The 19111-nt window shown below is 43.6% G+C and overlaps 1 protein-coding gene across 3 annotated transcripts in view; it reads right to left on the reverse strand.

The window, feature by feature from the left end:
• MAP2K6 (mitogen-activated protein kinase kinase 6) overlaps positions 1-19111 on the reverse strand; it is a 147166-nt gene that overhangs the window by 110523 nt on the left and 17532 nt on the right. The window contains exon 1 of one of the 3 annotated variants that reach the window (XM_053297360.1): positions 3980-4006. The exons of the other annotated variants lie outside the window; for them this stretch is intronic. The gene's annotated coding sequence lies outside the window, so the exon portion shown is untranslated. Of the gene's footprint in view, positions 1-3979; positions 4007-19111 lie in introns of those variants that run through there. 3 annotated transcript variants of the gene reach the window in all.

A 19111-nucleotide genomic window follows, 5' to 3' on the forward strand; every position in this document is an offset into this window, starting at 1 on the left:
CAAGTCCTGGCTATAGTATAAGTTTCATATTTATAGTAATTTTGGCTAGCTATTAACGGATTGGTGTGTTTGTTTACCAAGCATGTTCTTTTTGTTTTTCACAATATGATATGAAAACCAATTTAAACATTTTTGGTAATTTGCACTTTAAAAAAAAATTGAGGGACCAAATGCACATGTGTGTGAAAGAGACTGCAAAGCACTGGGGCAATTGTTGTCCATGTTCCTACCTGGACACTACAACATCCCACAATAGCATTCTCACTAGAAATCTCTGGCAATGCAGTACCTTTCCCTTCTGCACCCCAGCCCTTCTGGATGCTTCCAAACTAGTTTGCAGTGATTGCTGTCAACTGGTGAACTAGTGCAGAGATTTCTTGTGAGAACGCTACTGTTGGATGTTGTAGTGTCCAGGTGGGAACATGGGCAACAATTGCCCCAGTGCTTTGCTGCAAAGAAACAGCAAGTGGTAGGGAGGAGTGACCACAATTCTCCCTCCCCTTCAGTTTTTTTCTTTTTCTTTTTCCATAAGGAGATTGGGGTAGAGATATTCTCCCTAGCACTCACATTAACATTTCAAGAACAAAAAGGGAACCCTGGTGTTCTGCAATGTTCTCTCCAATTTTTCTCATCTCTGTGTGGAATGAGTTTTGTTCTGGGCAGCAGTATCAAGGCAGTGTCCGCGCACATGCATTCAGAGTGGGACCTTCCCAATTCAGCTTGAGCAGAACCTATGATTAACTGAGCGGACATCAAAAAACATTTGAGCGCGCGCGCACACGTGCATGCCTTAGAAGGAACACTGGTGCTCTGATGCCTGTTCCACAGAGGCGCAGTATTAATCCAGCAGGATAGCCACTGGCTCAGATCCTGCACAGAGTTATGTGGGTGGAAACCTTGCTCATATACTGACATGCACAGGATTACATTGGGTTTATGAAGCTACCGTGTTCTGGCATGAGGGCTGTTCTTTTCGAATGAGGAACATTAGGAAATCACAGTCCATAATAAGTGCATCTTTAGATGATTAGCATGAAAACTAATTCCTTAAGAAAACATCCTGAAGTTTCTCATTTGAGAAGCCAACAGCTTGATGCTTCTGATCTCTTTAGAATAGATATTTAGGGTGCTTCAGCTCTCATTTCCCACCCACTCCCTCCAGACAAGTCACATGGGTCAACTGAGACTGGCACAGGACACATGGCTGGCTTCCCACTGTGAGAATGACAGTGTCACCGTGGGGAAAGTACCTGCCGCTTCCAAGATAAATGGATAGCCTTTACCCTGCAATAATCAGCAAAAACCAATCAGTGGATGAGGCCCAATGTTTTAAGAAAAAGATTTTCCACACCCACAGCTCCACAACAAAGTGATCAGTTGTGAGTTGCTATAATTACAGGTTCCAAGTTGATGGTCCATTCCCAGCTTCTCTGTATACTCCAGTGATGGGAGCAAATTTGCAATTGGGGAAGTCTGAAATACAAGCCTCACTCATTCAAAAATGTTTCCTCCCCATGTGAGCCAGGCCCCAAGTCCAGGTCCAGTTTTAAATTAGGTGCAATCCTAGCACTGCTGCTAGCCAGATCCGCTGGCACTTTTGTCTTTGAAAAGAAGAGGAGTAACCAGTGGGAGGAAGGGCTTCTAGAGACACAAGCAGCTTTTCTGGCCTCTCTTGAACTGCAAATGATGCTCCTAATCATACTTTGCAAGCACGGGACTTTTAGTTTCTTCTGCATCCTGATTTAATACAGGAGATTGAGAAAACTACACATTTTGTGCTTCACGTCCCCAGAAGGAACATAATTTGCAGGTCTGTCTCATCTCTTGCAAGCCCTACCTGCGGCATTACCCTCTCTCTCCTCTGAAAGCTAATTTTGTTTCCTTAGAAAGATGGTGGGTGGGTGTGGAAATATTTGTCTCCTGCCCTGGTTCTCTTAGAAAACCTTGACAAATCGATAGGGAGTTTTATCTGTATACGTTTCCAAAAAAGCTAAAACCAAACCAAAATGGTTTTCAAGGCATGTCAGGGCAGAGTTTGCTCATCACTGGTATTCCCCAATTTGATTAATTGCTTCCCCATCCATGCATGCAAAGAAATTCAAGTCTCTCTGGGATTTTTAAAGAACAACCTAATAGCTGTCATCAGGGTTGCCAGTTGTCAACCTAAAGGCAACACCTATAATATTTATAAAAGTTATGAAGCAGCAAGGAGGATGCACCCACTAAACCTCCCACCCTGTTTCCTCAGCAGCCCTACAACCAGTCTCCCCCACCCCTCAGCAGATGACAGATTCATAGATGACATCCATACTATTTCCATAAATATCTCTGCAGGGCGGGGGTATTACCATGCTTCTGACTCCTCGAAAGCTGCTGTTTTCTTTTACTGACAAAAAATCCTCAGGCACCCTTGTACAAGGTAAATCACACATGTATATTTTACTACCCAGATTTTAAACAATGAGATTTATTAGTTTGTTTGTTTATTTATTTATTAAATGTATATACCGCCTTTCATTAAAACAATCTCAAGTATGAGATACACAAGTTGCCCTAATTCAGACATTATGAACAAATGTACAGGTGTCTGTACATTTGTACAGGTTTCTGTGTGAAGGACTGCGCCTGCATTCATATTAAAAGTGAACCCCACGAATGCATGATACAGATAGGAAATGTACTTCTGTACCTGTCTTCAACCTAACATATCAGTACCTGTGTACAGATTTGTACCTGTGCAAACATTGTACAAGTGTTCAACATAATGCCTAAATAGGGCTTTAGAGGATACAGAAGAAGGTGATGTTGCCCTTTTTTTTAAGGCCAAGATCTGAACAAAGAGAGGGAAATAACCAGCTATGGTCAGTCTTAAGCTAAACCTATGGAAGAAGGAACAAAACTATTGAGGTACATAAAGACTACTTAGAAATAGTGGTACTGAACACACTAGAACATTGCATTTTAAAAACAAATACACACCCTCTTCTGCTCCTACAAAGAGGGAGAGCAAAATTACATTGCTCCTCCTTTCCCTCTGCAGTCCCCAAGCCTCAAAAACACATTTTCAGGAGGGCAGAGGGGCTGTGGAAGGCAGGGAGGGTCAGGCAAGAACATAACTACTATCCTCTTGCATAAGCAGAAGAGTTCCATTTGTGTAAGTATTGTTCTGGATGCTACTCTGTTCACCCAAGAAAGAAAATGCAGCAGAGGGGGAAAAAGTAACACATGCATCTCCTTACTGGATCAATGTGGGGAGCAAGCAGCCAGATGCTGCTCCTGCTACTATTATAAACAGCAATTTACTACTTCAATTTCTTCAACATGCTGAATGCCTACTATGGCCAATGCCTCCTCCAATAATTCTCTGAGCTGGGGTTTGTTTGTTGCCCAAGGCTAGGGGTAGAAAAATTTGGAGTTTTGGAAAAACTGAAAAACCCTCTTATATAATATTTTCTCTCTTAGAAGTACTTTACAGGCATACTTCTAAATATTTCTCATGCAAAATGCTGCCTAATGGATATGAAGATTTTTATATAAAACTATGAAAAGTGCTGTTAGGTAATTACAATTCTAATCCTGAATAATATAAGTTATATAAGACACTCAAATCCCAGATGCATTTCCGCCTTTGTCCCTCTAGGACATCCTGTCATCCTGACCAGAGGACCACACAGACCTAGCCCTTCCTAGGGTCCATATTTGCTAATCAACTGTTGCCAGATTTCTTCTGGCCTGCATTGCTCTTTGATCTGGAGAGTGGTGGATATATTACCCTGCTGACTTGGTCCCTGTTCATCTTGGAGATATTCTCTCACTTCAGGGACACAATGTTTCACCCTCCTACAGGGAAACAAGCAACCTTTTGCCCTGCCTGCTTATGTGGAGAGATTTAAAAGAAAGTCAAATGTGGGCAGATGCTTCAAGATACTTGTTGTAGGTAGCGATGCCTCAGGAAAAACCTGAACAGCAGGTTGCTTACCTTTAATGGTAGTTCTACTGGTGGTCAACTGTACCTTCACACAAAATGGGCTTCGCATGTATAGTAGCCGAATCGGGAATATTCCGAGCGAACTGTTTTGGTGGTAGCCCTGCCCGCTATCTGGCACAAAAGCAAAGCTATTCTCTCCCTTTCAGTTCTGGAGTCCGCCATGTACTCAACACACCATCCACCTGCAGAGGAAAGGATGGGTGTGTGTATCAGGGTGCAGCTGACCACCAGAAGAACTACCGTTACAGTTAAACAAGCTGCCATTCTTCTAAGTTGTCACTATACTTCACACAAAATGGGTACATGCCAAGAGACTTGCATTTTGGGCACTATATAAATGCGGGGAGGGGGGAGCTGCCTTACCTGGTGGTGGGAGCAGGTATCCATGTCTGTGGAATCACCTAAGAAAGGAAATGAGGACCGCTCAGCCAAATGCTGTATCTTGGCAGGCCTTAGCATCCAACAACAATTATTTGTATACTGTTCTTCAACCAAGGTTTCCAAAACAGAAAAGGTTAGCATCCAACAACAATTATTTGTATACTGTTCTTCAACCAAGGTTTCCAAAACAGAAAAGTAAATAAGTACACAATCTTCCATGTGAGGAACTGCATGTCACAAGTTGCCATGGGTTCAAAAGGCTAGCCTGTTAGACCCAGGAAGACTACTGGCAAGTCCCATAGAAGACATACATTAGGCACATCCAGGTGTAGATTTGGTAGGCCTTTCAGGATGGTTCAGACCTGAGGGTCAGACCACAGGGATTTCCCGGGAAATGCACTACTATGGCTGCCAGATGAACATTAACCAAAGCCATAGATGGGCTGGATTTCTTTAGTTACAACAGGTAAGACAGTATGTAAGGCTTAGGTGCTTGTACAGGGTCCAAAGATCAAGCCTGGGAAGAATACCTTGTCCATTCAGAAGCATACAACTTTTCAGAAGCATACAAACAAGGTTTTGGGGAGGCTGCTAGTATAGAGTCTATCTCCCAAGACCACTGTTCCAGATCTTCCACGCCGTGAGCTAAAGCATGTGTAGGTCCAGATGTGACTGAGCAGTCTGACACTGAGTAAGAAGGTCTGGCATCCATGGGAGATGGAGCTAAGTATTGTTGGACAGGGGAGGAGATGGGGAAACCAATGTCTCCTCGGCTACCAGAGTGTAATCAGTACTAGGGGTGTGTACAAATAGATTTTTTCGTTTTGATTTGTACCCAAATCAAAATACCCCCGATTTGTTTTGGGTCCAAATCTGACCCCCGCAAATCACCCAAGATTCTATTTGTACCCAAATTAGCTTCTTTGTACCCATTGGGCACTACAACCTACCACAACCCACTCTGGGACACCCTGGTGCTCCCCACATAGAGCTATAAAGCTGCTAAAATCCCCATTATTCCCTATGGGGGGAAACTTAAAGATGCGTAAGCTTCAAAAATTCTTTAAAAATCACCCCTTTGCCTATTTTCTTTGAAACGTGGGTGGTAGCTTCCACCCATTGGGCACTACCACCCAACCCACTTTGGACACAAAATGGAGATCTGAATCTCCAAATTTTTCAGATTTGAATTGGGGGTGGTTTGTTTTGTACTCGAATCTGGGCAATTGAGGACAAGGGTGATTTGTTTTGTCTACAAATCACACAAATCGGCCACATTCGGGTACAAATAATTTTGTAACCAAATCATTTCGCACATCCCTAATCAGTATACAGAACACCCAGTCCTCCCTGATCTTTTGGAGTACTTTCGGCAAGAGCAGAATCAGCGGAAACATGTAGGAGGTGGCGATCTCCCCAGTGGTGAGCCAACACATCACCTAGCAAGCTGTGGCCTATCCCTGATCTGGAGCAGAATTAAGTGTTGTGCTGAGATGCAAATATGTCTATCAAGGGAGTGCCTCATTGATAGAATATGGTCTGCAGAGGGCCCAGGGCAAGAGCCCACTCACTGCTGAAGTCCTGCTCAGAGAGTCTGCAAGCATGTTGTCCTTTCCTTGTATGTGTATTGCTATGAGCATAAGATTGATGGATGGCCCATTCCCAAAATGTAGATCGCCAAATATAGTAAGTAGTGAGAGCCCATGCCACCCTGGTTGATGTACGCTTTTGCCATGGTATTATCTGTTCGTATTTGAATCACTGTGCAGAAGATTTATTGGGCCAGGCTTTTGAGGACTCTGAGTACAGCCAGGATTTCCAGGTAGTTTGTGAGATGGTGTTTCTCCTTTGTGGACCATAGATACCTGACCTGCACAGCCCAGAGGTGTGCACCCCAACATGAATTTGATGTGGCCTTCAAATTGTGAGTCAAGCGAGTTGGAGAATGGAACAATATGCATCCGTGTAGGTTGTGGGAAAGAATCCACACTGGGATGGCACTGTGAGGACCGTCGATTGAGGTATATAAAAAACCAGAATTGATGACTTTTCATGCACAGCTGCATGTGGCAGGACTGCCGTTGTGGAGGCCATAAAGCCCAAAAGTAACTGAACAGTCCTGGTGGCATGTTTTGGGTGGTTGACAAACCTCATGGCAAGCCTGTGCAGAGTGGAAAGCCATTCCGTTGGGGGAAAATACTGCTTCATGAACAAAATAGACAAGAATGCCCAGAAACATTATCATTTTTGATGGAGTAAGTTGAGATTTCTTATAGCTGATTTTGGTATATTGTAGGTTGCATTCCAGACTGCTTCTGGAGTTTCCTGTGAAAAGCCAGTCATCTAGGTGTGAAGATTTTAGGACCTTGTTCTTGTAGGAAGGCAACCACTATAGCTATAGTGGTATAGTGGAGGGTGCTGGGGCTCGAGGCAACAGTATTCAGTCTCAAGACTGAGACCACGATCTATGCCTTTTTGGAGAGCAGGACTGAGAACCATGGCCCCAGTGATCTGGTGCTTCCGGGTACCAATATCAGTATGGAGTGAAAGAGTAGTGGTGGTATTGGTAGAGACTCCAGTCCGCAATGCCATACCTATCATCAAAGCAGTAGGGGTCCAGAGAAGAGGACCTGCAAGGTAGATAATGGGAGTATTTGAGGGGAACTATATGTAATGTTGGTGCTCGCAGTACCAATATGTTAGGGATGTGCAAACCGGTTCAAACTCAAGCTGGTTCGAATTTGAACAGGGGTGGTTCGATGGTTCCAGTTCAAATCAAACCAGCCATCAGGTTTGAGCTGCAGGTTCGAATTCGAACCAAACTGGGGGTGGTTTGATTCAAACTGGTTTGAACCTCCAAAAGTGGGTGGGACAGTAGCTGGCACCCATGGGTACCTGCCACACAAACCCCAAAGCAATCGGACACTCGTATGATTTTTTATGATTTTTTGACATTTATTTTTATTTTTTCTCATAGGGTATAATGGAACCTGAACCAGCCCATTATCCCCTACTGTGGAGCACCTAGGGGCACAAAATTGGGGTAGTGGTAAGCACCCAGGGGTGCCTACCACCCAAAAAACCCCAAGGCAATCGGACACTCCTCTGATTATTGGTGAATTTTTAAAGTATTTTGAATTCCTCATAGGGAATGAGGATTGCAGCAAATGTATAACTTCATGTCGGGGGGACAGGGGTGTCCTAGAGCGGAGTGTGGTAGGTGGTAGTTCCCAAGGTGGGCAAGGAAGCTATCAGAATTATTTGAAAGGAATTGGGCAAAGGGCTGGTTTTTAAGTGGGTTTTGAAGTTTAGGCGTCTTTAAGGTTTTTCTCCATAAAGAAGCATGGAGGTGTCAGCAAATGCATAGTTTCACGTTGGGGGCAAAGGGGTGGCCTAGAGCAGAGTGTGGTGGGTGGTGTTTCCCAAGGTGGGCAAGGAAGCTATCAGAATTATTTGAAAGGAACTGGGCAAAGGGCTGATTTTTAAGTGACTTTTGAAGCTTATGTGTCTTTAAGGTTAGCAAATGAGAGTGGATTCATGGTTTGTCATTGAAAATCTTATATGCTACCAAAGAATCTACACTCAGAACACCTCAGGAACCACAAAACCCAGTACCCCATGGGTTAGCAACCCATGGGGGTGGTTGGCACCATCTGTACACTACATCACCACTCACTCTGGGCCACCCCAGAACCCCACAAGTGACTTTAAGGTTTTTCTCCACAAGAATGGAAGAATGGAGGTTTCAGCAGCCCCATAACTACACTTGGGGGGTGCTGGGGTGGCCTAGAGCGAGAGTGCCAACCACCCCCTTGCCTTGCCTTTGGGTTTTTTGGGTGCACCTAGGTGCTCCGCAATAGGGGATAATGGTTCGAACCAGTTCAAAATGGTTCAAATTAGAACCGAACCAGCGGGGGTGGGGGGGGGGTGTCAAGCAAAACCAAAACTGAACCACCCCCTCCTGGTTTGAATTTGAACCGAACCGGGCAAACCGGTTTTGTGCTCAACCCTACAATATGTCAGGTCTGAAGGATTGTGGTGATCTGGGAGATTTTCTGCAATCTGGAATTGTATGTCAGCGCCTAGGAGACCATCTCAGGATAGCTTCATTGACTTCAGAGTGTGTAGGCTCATGATCAAAGTCCTAGCTGGGATCGGAGGCAGATCTGGGGATGGCATCTGTGGATGCATCCCGACTTGGGGCAAAATGTTCCTGATCATTGGTCCTGGCAGGATCTTCTTCGGTATCAGTACCAACTCGAGTCTTCTGAGGAATTTTAGGGAGATTACCAATAGGAGGCAAACCAAACCAACATTGCTTGCCTTGCAAGTAGTCCAAGGAGTGTGCACAGAGGACAGAAGAGCACCGTTTCAGTCCAAAATGGCACTTGCAACAACCAGCTTCACCAGTTGTTCTGACAGAACGTTCTGGACATTTGCATTCCATTCCCAGCTCTGAATGGAACACAAATATTGTTCCGTGCATATCCCTACTTGGAATCTGCTTCCCCTTGGTCTCGTCCCATCCCATCTTGACACCAACAACTGTAGAAGTACATAAGCTGCATCTTACAGATACTACATATATTTGTAATCATTGTTTAGTGACAATCAGAATGACACGAGTATAAATGCCTTATTTTTTATTAGAAGAAAATTATGTGCTAAGTTGTACATAGTTCATTTTGTGTCTTGAAAACAGTAAAGTTTAAATATGATACAAAAGTAGTGTACATATTTGAATTTTCCCCAAAACTTCACTCCCCACCCCCACAAAAAAAAAAAAAAAAAAAACCAGAATAAAAATTTCCCATGCCTTCAGAATGTACAGATTTGTTACACCTCTAGGTGTGGCCCTCAGAAAGCCTAACTTGGGTAAAATGCAAGGAGCAAGAGTCTCCCACATCTCTGGTCCAGGCCACTGGGATGCTTTGCCTCCATGTTGCTAAGCATGCCAATTCCATGCAGATAGTCTGGAAACTGAAGCCGCTTGTACAGGGGGTGAACTCCTCTCCCTTTCTTTCTAACATACGGGGAGTGTAGAAGTTGCATGGGAATTCTTACCACGCCAGTGATGGAGGAATTCAATAGTCATAGTGGCTTATCCAGTCCAAGTATAATCTACCACAAATTCAGGGTGACGAGGTAGCAAGCAGCTTCTCGTCATCTTCTCTTTTACCACAAGTCCCTAATATCTAAAGCATTTTAATACAGCAAACACCACTGTTGTTGAAAGCTTCAGTATTGGTCAGTGTAACATTCACAGGTGGCCCAAAGAAAGTGATGAAGCTACAGATCAAGCCACCATTTCCGAATCCCTTACAATACTTCAGTTCCCCTCCCCCTCTTTAAATAGCCTTCAGAGACCAACTCAACACATCAATTATTGTTCATCGTTAAAATGGTGCCACTTTCTAGACAAGCAGCCAAGGAATATCGATGAGCATCAAACAAGATAGCCTTTGGAAGCGTCAAACACTTCAATCAGTTAGTAGAAGCCTACTTCTCTGGCCTAAATGTACTGAATTTAGAGCTAGCTGCAATCAGAAATCTTGGCATCCACTATCTTAAGAGATCGTTTCTGAGAATGCCTTTTGCATCTATGCTAGGAAGAGCCGGCTATCTTCATCATGTGCACCCCATCTCACCACAGAGTAGGTTCTCTTGCTGTTTCATCAACACCAGTAGTCCCTAGGACAGAGGTATCATGGGAATGACCAGCAGCTATCTTCTTCCCAGAAAACACCTGTCTTCTACACAGTGAATGGCCATTTGTACTGCAGAATATATAGTCAAGGAGGAAAAAATCTGAAAAAAATGGGGGAATCATCACATCTCCATGGTGGTGGGATGAACAGGATATTATGCACTCCTGTTAAGTTTGTGAACAGTATAACTTCCTACATAACCCTGAAGTAGTACCTATCAGTACTTACTGGTATTTATATGAACACAACCTCAGTTCACTCAAACAAGGAAGCTATTGGGTAGCCTAACCAAAGTGCAAGTGAACATTCTTTCTGGGCTTCTGTTGTTCTTCTGGTCGCTACAGTACAAAGTTCTCCGACCACCTCGTTAACCTCACTACGCTTGGATGCATGCAAGAATTCACTGTTTGACTTCCTTATATCTTTCCCCGGGTTTTAATGGGATACGATTCATTGACTTTAACTGTTTCACACACACACCGCCATAAGTAGTTAAAAAAGTCTACCTAAAATGCCACACCCAGAACGGAGCACCAGTCTTACTGAACGTAAAGGTAGACTTAGGCACTCTCAGTTGCCTCCAGAAGTGCATTTCAGTTATCAACTATATCTTGTGCTTAGAGCTATCAAACAGCTGTTATACTTTCCATTGCAACAGTGACCCCACATATATAGGTCATTCACATGACCAAAGTGGGTAATTCAGGAACTGCCTACCTGCATTCCCCCAAACGATCCAAACCTCTTCGGGGCTTTGCCTCCCATGCCCAGATGAGTGGTGTGGTGGCGAGCAGTGTTCTCTCTAAGGTGTGCACTTGTACACAATTTTTTTTAATGTCCACTCAGTTAATAATGCTTCCCAGAACAAAGTTCACCCCACACATAGATGAAGAGAGAAAGAGAGAGCAAGAACACTGGTGGCAAGCGATGGGGGTGGGGGAGGATACTGAGCCACAAGGAGTCTGAATATGCACCACACCAACATGCACCATGCTGCCGGGCCACTCCTTCCCCTCAGATCTATGGCAAAGATGGCTGCCGGCAGCCCATGAGCAGCTGCCAGCAGCCTGAGCACCCACATGATGTGGCCAAGGAGGTAAGGGGAGGACAGAGCATCTGTGGACTTGTTAGGACTGGGACCTTGACCTCAAGCCTAACCATAATATTCAGTTGATTGTGTGAACCCACATCTGTACATAAAGTCTATACAGTTAATGTTCTTGGAAGTCATAGTATTAATTTTTATGTATTTAGTTTAGTTTACAGCCTCCATGGTTGCATGAAAAAAACACCCTAATTTTACAGGCTTATAAACAGCCCTAGCCTAGCTACCTGAACTGAGTAAGAATCCTGAGATCAAGCAATGAAGCTCTCCAGAAGCGGGTGCTTTCCCCCACCCACGAATTGGGCCACAAATTGCCAATAGGCAGGCTTGCTAGTAAATGTTCTTGTGAGCTAGTAACTTTTGTAAATTTACAAAACTACAATATGTACCAAAAGCAAAGAGAAAACTCACTTCTTTTTTAAGTAATGGGTTCTAGGCCCATCATGCATTTGTGGGACTGATTTAATAATACAAAATATACATAGATCAAGCAACATCAAGGCAGAGTTTATTGGAAGAACACAATCCTTTGCACCCTTACTGAGCAAAATGGGTTTACTTCTGAGTAAACATGGTTGCACTGTTACTTTACAACTGGCCAAGAGCAGTCTTCTGAACTGTATCATAGTATCTTAGGAAGCCGTTAGCTGCCTGCATACTTTATTAATATTACTGGTGGTGGTGAAAGGTGGGATACAAATAAACATGAAATAAAGAACTGTAAACACAGCTATCTTTAACAAACCAAGATCCCAGTTTATAGTTAATTATCACTTTCAAATTCACACTACACATGTACAAAAAACCTCACAGGCTGGATGTCCACAGTATTCATGCTGATTCTGTCAGTAAATATGCAAAACTGGGTTTGCCCTTCTAGCTCATGACCTACTTCTAACGTGACTAGCTGTACTCATCACAGCCCATGTCTTTCAACGGGTGGGCTATTGGGAAATCCACAGGATGCAAGCTTTCCTGAAACGAAGCTAGAAAGCCTTGGGCCCCCTTGAAATCACTGAAAACCTTTAGGTAGTAACCACACAAAGGAAGTAAGGAGCAGATTTCTCTCTGCAGCCCCTTCTTCAAAAAGGCACAGAAGTGGCACAGCTCCTTCACATTCACCACCAGGGACAGGTGAGACAAGGTAGAGTGACAGGGAGGAAAATGAAATATGGAGTTCTTGCACATGTGCCCTCAAAATAGCTACCTTCACTAGTCAGCCTCCAAGAATCCAGCAGCGGCTGAATCCACAAACAGGATTCAGTTTCTGGCATGTATACAAAATCTGTTGGGTGTTTTTTTTTCCTTCCCCCAGTACAAAAGTCCCCCTTAGCTACTAATAAGCAACAGAATGGGAGTGAATAAAGAATAAGGTCCTTGTGCTATAGCATTAAAATTAATGGGACTGTAGTAGTCCAAGACCCATTTTAAGCACATACAATAATGTCATTCACATGACCTAAATGCCTGGTGGCAGGGGGGGGTGGGAGAGCAGGAATATACCTTCCCCCACATGATCTTCTTGAGCCCTGTGCCATGGCGCACTGCCACGCACACAATTGCCATGGCATTCTGGAGGCCAGGGAAATGCTGCCCGGCCTCCAGAAATCCCAAAGCACTATGCAAGGAGCACGGTGCACTGGGGAATTCCCCCTCAAGCCGGGCGCTCTGGATACCTGGTTCTGTGTCTGCTCAGGTGGCACATGCTTCACATGAGCAACCCTACCCCAGCAGGGCTGTGCAAGTCCAGGTAGGGCTGCTCGTGTGAACAGACTCAATTACTTGTATGCACACAAGGAGGCTTCTCAGCTCCCTTCTGCTTTTAAAAGTGGTTCTTCGATGATGTATTACAACAGAGATGGGGGGGACAGAGGGTGCCTTCGTTGACTATGGGGCAGCTATCCTAGTGGTGGTGGGGAATAGAAGTAACGTTGGCAGGTCAGGGGGCCATTCCAGGGGAAGAGTAGACAGAAATCGAATAGCTGTCTCCCCTTCCGGCTGTCCTGCCAGCTCTGTGACCTCGGGGAGCACTGCCAACCACCCACATAGCCTTACCCTGCTCCTCTGTAATGCCAGGTAGTCCAAAATAAACCTGAATTCATTCGTGATTTGATCATGGAGGAAGGGGCCGACCTGGCATGTATTAATGAGACTTGATTGGGAGAAGCTAGTGGTCCAGTTTAGACCCAGCTTCTCCCTCCAGGATATTCTGTAGAGGAGCAGGTGAGGGGACGTGGGTGGGGAGTTGGAGTGGCTGTGCTTTATAAGGATAACATCTCCATTACCAGGGTCCTTGTCAGGGTATCGGACCATATTGAATGCGTGTACTTGAGTTTGGGGACCAGAGATAGATTGGGACTTCTGTTGGTGTACCGATCACCCTGCTGCCCAGCAGAATCCCTTACTGAGCTCACGAACTTGGTCGCGGAACTCGCATCGGAGTCTCCCAGACTCTTGGTGCTGGAGGACTGAGGGTAGCCCAGGAGTTCATAGCGGCCATGAAAACTATGGGATTCCCAAGTGGTCTATGGACCGACACATATTGCAGGCCACACGCTTGATTTGGTCTTCTACTGTGATCAGGGTGGTGTTCCGTGGGTGGGAGCTCCTGTGATTTCTCCATTGTCATGGACGGGCCACCATCTGGTTAAGGTTGGACTTACAACCACTTCCCACCTCCGCAGGGGTGAGGGGCCCATTAGAATGGTCCACCCAAAGAGGTTAATGGATGCACTAAGATTCCAAGAAGCCTTGGAAGGATTTAATGTTGGCTTTGCTGGTGATCCGGTTGATGCCCTGGTTGAGAATTGGAACAACTTGCTCACCAGGGCAGTAGACACGATTGCTCCCAAGCGTCCCCTCCGACCTGCTTCAAAATTGACCCTTTGGTATACGGAAGATTTATGGGGGCTGAAGCAGCAAGGTAGGTGACTGGAGCGCAAGTGGAGGAAGACTCAAGTCGAATCTGACAGATTGAGCACATCTAAAGATCTATGCTCAGGCAATACGTGCGGCAAAGAGGTGGTTCTTTTCTGCCCGTATTGCCTCTGCAAATTCATGTCCGGCGGAGTTGTTCAGGGTTGTGAGGTGATTAGTATCTGCCCCCTCTCCCTTGAACCAGAATTTGGAGTCACCAGTTACCCACTGTGATGTGTTTAAAGAGTATTTCACAGATAAAATCTCTCGGATTAGGGCCGACCTAGATGGAGACTCCACAATTAATTTGATGTCTGAGCTGGAGGTGCCCAACGACTCCTCATGTGATTCGACTGGATCGGTTTCAGTTTGTGACTCCTGAGGATGTGGACAAGCTGCTTGGAGCGGTGAGACCTACCACTTGTTCTCTTGACCCTTGTCCAACATGGCTTGTTCGATCCAGCAGAGAGGTTGTTGTAAACAGCCTGGTGGATATCATAAATGCTTCTCTGAGGGAGGACAGGATGCCTCCTTGTCTTAAGGAGGCAATCATTAGACCTCCCCTTAAGAAGCCTGCATTTGATCCCTCAGAGTTGAGCAATTATAGGCCTGTTTCCAAACTCCCATGGCTGGGCAAGGTAATTGAGAGGGTGGTGGCCTCTTAGCTCCAGGCAGTCTTGGAGGAAACTGATTTTCTAGACCCATTTCAAACTGGTTTTCAGGCGGGCTATGGGGTGGAGACTGCTTTGGTTGGCCGGATGGATTATCTCCAATTGGGAATTGACAGAGGAAGTGTGACTCTGTTGGACCTTTTGGATCTCTCGGCAGCTTTTGATATTATCGACCATAGTATCCTTCTGGAACGTCTGAGGGGGTTGGGGGTGGGAGGCACTGTTTTACAGTGGTTCCGCTCCTACATCTCGGACAGATTTCAGATGGTGTCGATTGGAGACTGTTGCTCTTCGAGATCTGAGCTTGTATGTTGTCCCTCAAGGCTCCGTACTTTTTCCAATGCTTTTTAACTTCTACATGAAACCGCTGGGAGAGATCATCAGGGGATTTGGAGCTGGGTGTTACCAGTACGCTGATGACACCCAGATCTACATCTCTATGTCAACTTCTTCAGGAGCTGGCATATCCTCCCTAAATGCCTGTCTGGAAGCAGTAATGGGCTGGATGAGGGAGAATAAACTGAAGCTGAATCCAGATAGACGGAGATACTTATTGTGCGGGGTCAGAACTCTAGAGACAATTTTGATCTGCCTGTTCTAGATGGGGTCACACTTCCCCAAAAGGAACAGGTTCGCAGTCTAGGAGTACTTCTGGATTCACACCTCTCCCTGGTTTCTCACGTTGAGGCAGTGGCCAGGGGTGCTTCCTATCAGCTCTGCCTAATACGCCAGCTGCGCCCGTTTCTCGAGATCAATGACCTCAAAACTGTGGTACATCGGTTGGTAAACTCCAGACTTGACTTTTGTAATGTGCTCTACGTGGGGCTACCTTTGTACATAGTCCGGAAACTTCAGTTGGTCCAGAACGCGGCAGCCAAGTTGGTCTCTGGGTCATCTCGGAGAGACCATATTACTCCATTACTGATGGAGTTATACTGGCTGCCAATCAGTTCCCGGACAAAATACAAAGTGCTAGTTATAACTTATAAAGCCCTAAACAGCTTAGGCCCTGGGTATCCAAGAGAGTGTCTTCTTCATTATGAGCCCCACCACCCAATGAGGTCATCTGAGGAGGTTCGTCTCCATTTACACCAACTTGTTTGGTGGTTACACAGAGACAGGCCTTCTCGGTCGCTGCCCTGAGATTGTGGAATGCGCTTCCTGCTGAGATACGATCTTCCCCATCTCTGGCAATTTTCAAAAAACACCTGAAAACCCATCTTTTCACCCAAGCTTTCTCAGCTTCCTAAATTGTGGGGGTTTTAATATCTGGTCTATTTTAAAATTCAAAACCCAATTTCGGGGGTTTTAATCACTGTAATTGTTTAATTGTTTTAAAATCTTTTTAAATTGTTAATTGTTATATTGTTTTTTAATTTGTTTTAGCTCTTTACTGTTTTAGAGGTTTGTTTTAATTGTAAACCACCCTGGGCCATTTTGGAAGGGTGGTATACAAATCTAATAATAATAATAATAATAATAATCTGAGGAGGTCCGTCTCCAGTTACCGCCAACTCATTTGGTGGCTACCCAGAGACGAGGCTTCTCGGTCGCTTCCCTGTGATTGTGGAATGCGCTCCCTGCTGAGATACGATCCTCCCCATCTCTGGCAATTTTCAAAACACATTTGAAAACCCATCTTTTGTCTCAAGCTTTCTCAGCTTCCTAAAAAAATTTTAGGTTTTAATCTCTGGTTTCTTTTTAAATTGTTAAATTGTTTTAAGTTTTTTGTATATGTTTTTAAATTGTTTTATGCTATTGTTAAGCGCCCAGAGATGAAAGTTTGGGACGGTGTACAAATTTGATAAATAAATAAAATAAACACTGATCAAGGAACACAGACGGCACTCTGCATACCGTTTGAAATGGGTCTCTGATTCACACACTGAGCCAAACTAGATGCAACATTCATCACACCATTTGCCCTTGTGTTGTTGTTTTTCTTTGCTAAGTGTCAGTCATAGGGCGAGGGGGACCAGGACAGGGACCACAGCAGGGACGGAAGGAAGACTTTAACCCTTGATACCAATGCAGCTCTCTTCCCAGGGCAAAGAACAGGTACAGGGGCCTAAATCAGGATGTAGTGCGGAGGAGAGTAAATCCCCCCCACAACAACATTCCCCTCCCCAGCTGATGTTTACAAACAAAAAATGAAAACACATGAGCGAATGACATGATTAACATGTCTAGATCTAGATCAGCGTTTCTCAGTTTTTGGAGTCAAGGACCGGTGCATTCTTCGTGCACAGTTTCCTGGACCAGCAGTTCGTAAAGGAATTTCTCAAGTTTTATTTATTTAACAGATGTCTATACCACCCAAAACATGCATCTCTGGGTGGTTTACAATTAAAATAATATTATAAACATTAAAATCATTACTATTAAAATCATTTAAAAGCAAACATTAAGTATTAAAACTATAAATCTAATTAAAAGCCTGGATGAACAAATATGTCTTCAGTATTTCCTCAGGTAATAAATAAAAGTTGTTAACAGAAAACTGTATTTTGTTTACATACTCATAAAAAAATATGAGTATAAATATACACAAGATATTAAATTAATGTAAACATTGTTCTTGTTTAGTTTTCACCAGACGCTGTATTCGCGGTGCAGTGGTCATCAGGACCAAGCATAAACAATGATTAACGTCCATTTGGTTACCTTTTTTAGTTTTAATAAGACTCATACTTGAAAATCCAACCTCACATAAATATGTTGATGAAAATGGGAGGAGTATTTTCACTGCTTTTTTGTGGAGAACCGCATACTCATCCTTGGGTTTTATCCAAAACTGTCCTATGGGCATTGAAAGGCAGATTGGAAACTAGCATCTGATGACAATTCCGGATAGTAGTCCTCAAACCTTTGCTGTAATGATTTGAGAGGATTCTGTATCAAAATCTTGGTGCTATTATAATCAAAGTAGAGACCCTCATCAGAAGAAATCAGAGAGGAAAATGTCTCAAACATGCCATAGTTTCCTCTTTCAGACCCATGTATCCAATTCTACAGACTGATGTAGACAATTCTAATTTTTTCAATGCACTAATTTTATTACCCATAGTAAAAATTGTTGTCAGTGGGCCTTGTAAGCTTAAATTAAGAGAATTTATCAAATTAAAGATATTGGATAGGTATGCAACTTTTGCAATCCATTCTACATTTCGCATGCATATGATGTAATTATCACACTTCTTTTGTATCAAAAACATTTTGATTTCTTTCCTTAGTTTTCCTTTTCCCCAAGATCGCCAACGTACTTCTGCATGCAATAAGTGAGTATGCTCAAACCCATCTCAACACATAAAATGGAACCACCTCAAATTCAAAGCATTACACTTGATGAAATTAATGATTTTAACCAACTGTTTTGCCAATACTTCATGCAAATCTGGTGATATTTTCTTTGCCGCTAAGTGCTGGTGATGAATAAAACAATGAGTGTGCACCATGTTTTCAGAAGTGACTGACCTTATTTTTGCCAAAATACCCGAATATTTGCCCGTCATACTTACAGCACCATCTGTGTATATAACAATGCAGTTTTTCCAGTCAAGTTGAAATTGTTCCATGTAGTCATTCAATGCTTTGAATACTTTGGTTCCCGTTGTATGCAACGGTAATTTGCAGCAACATAACAATTCTTCTGACATATTAATTTCATAGTTAATGTAATGCACATAACACAATAATATGGCTTTGTTTGAAATGGCAGTCAATTCGTCCAGCTGTAATGAAAATGCCTTTGAAAATTTAACTTTTTCAGTGACTCATTCTTCAATATCAGATGAAAGTTCTTTAATTCTCCTGCTCATTGTGTCATTCGATAAAGGCAAATGTTAGTTTTCTTAGATGCAGAAGATCCTAGAAGCTCATTATAAACGTTGATCAGACATGGCTTTACCCAAGTCTCGCCTATGCTGTAAGGTTGTTTTAGACTTTGCAAGATGCAACACAACCAAATAAGAAGCTATTATACATGAGTGATCCACAGTAGATGATCGAACTAATACTTGCTTTTGAAGTGACAACCCTTTACTTTCTTATTTTAAAAAATCCTTAGGTTTGTTCATAAATTGTTTGTGCTTTGTTTCTAAATGACAGACGTTTTGCCGGTTTCACAGCTTCATCAGATAATACAGTGGAACATACCACATACTGAGGTTTTGGTACCTTTTCAGAACCAGGGCTGCAAATAAATCCATAGTGAAGGTAATCTGCATTGTATTTACAAACAAACATAACTTTTAAAAAAAATAGGGTGGACACTTTCATTGATAGACTGTGAGTCTGAATCAGAACTGTCTCCATGTGTGCTCATCCCTGCAGAACTGTAGTC

The sequence above is a fragment of the Hemicordylus capensis genome, chromosome 2 (genome assembly GCF_027244095.1).
Source record: "Hemicordylus capensis ecotype Gifberg chromosome 2, rHemCap1.1.pri, whole genome shotgun sequence".
NCBI classification, from domain to species: Eukaryota; Metazoa; Chordata; class Lepidosauria; order Squamata; family Cordylidae; genus Hemicordylus; species Hemicordylus capensis.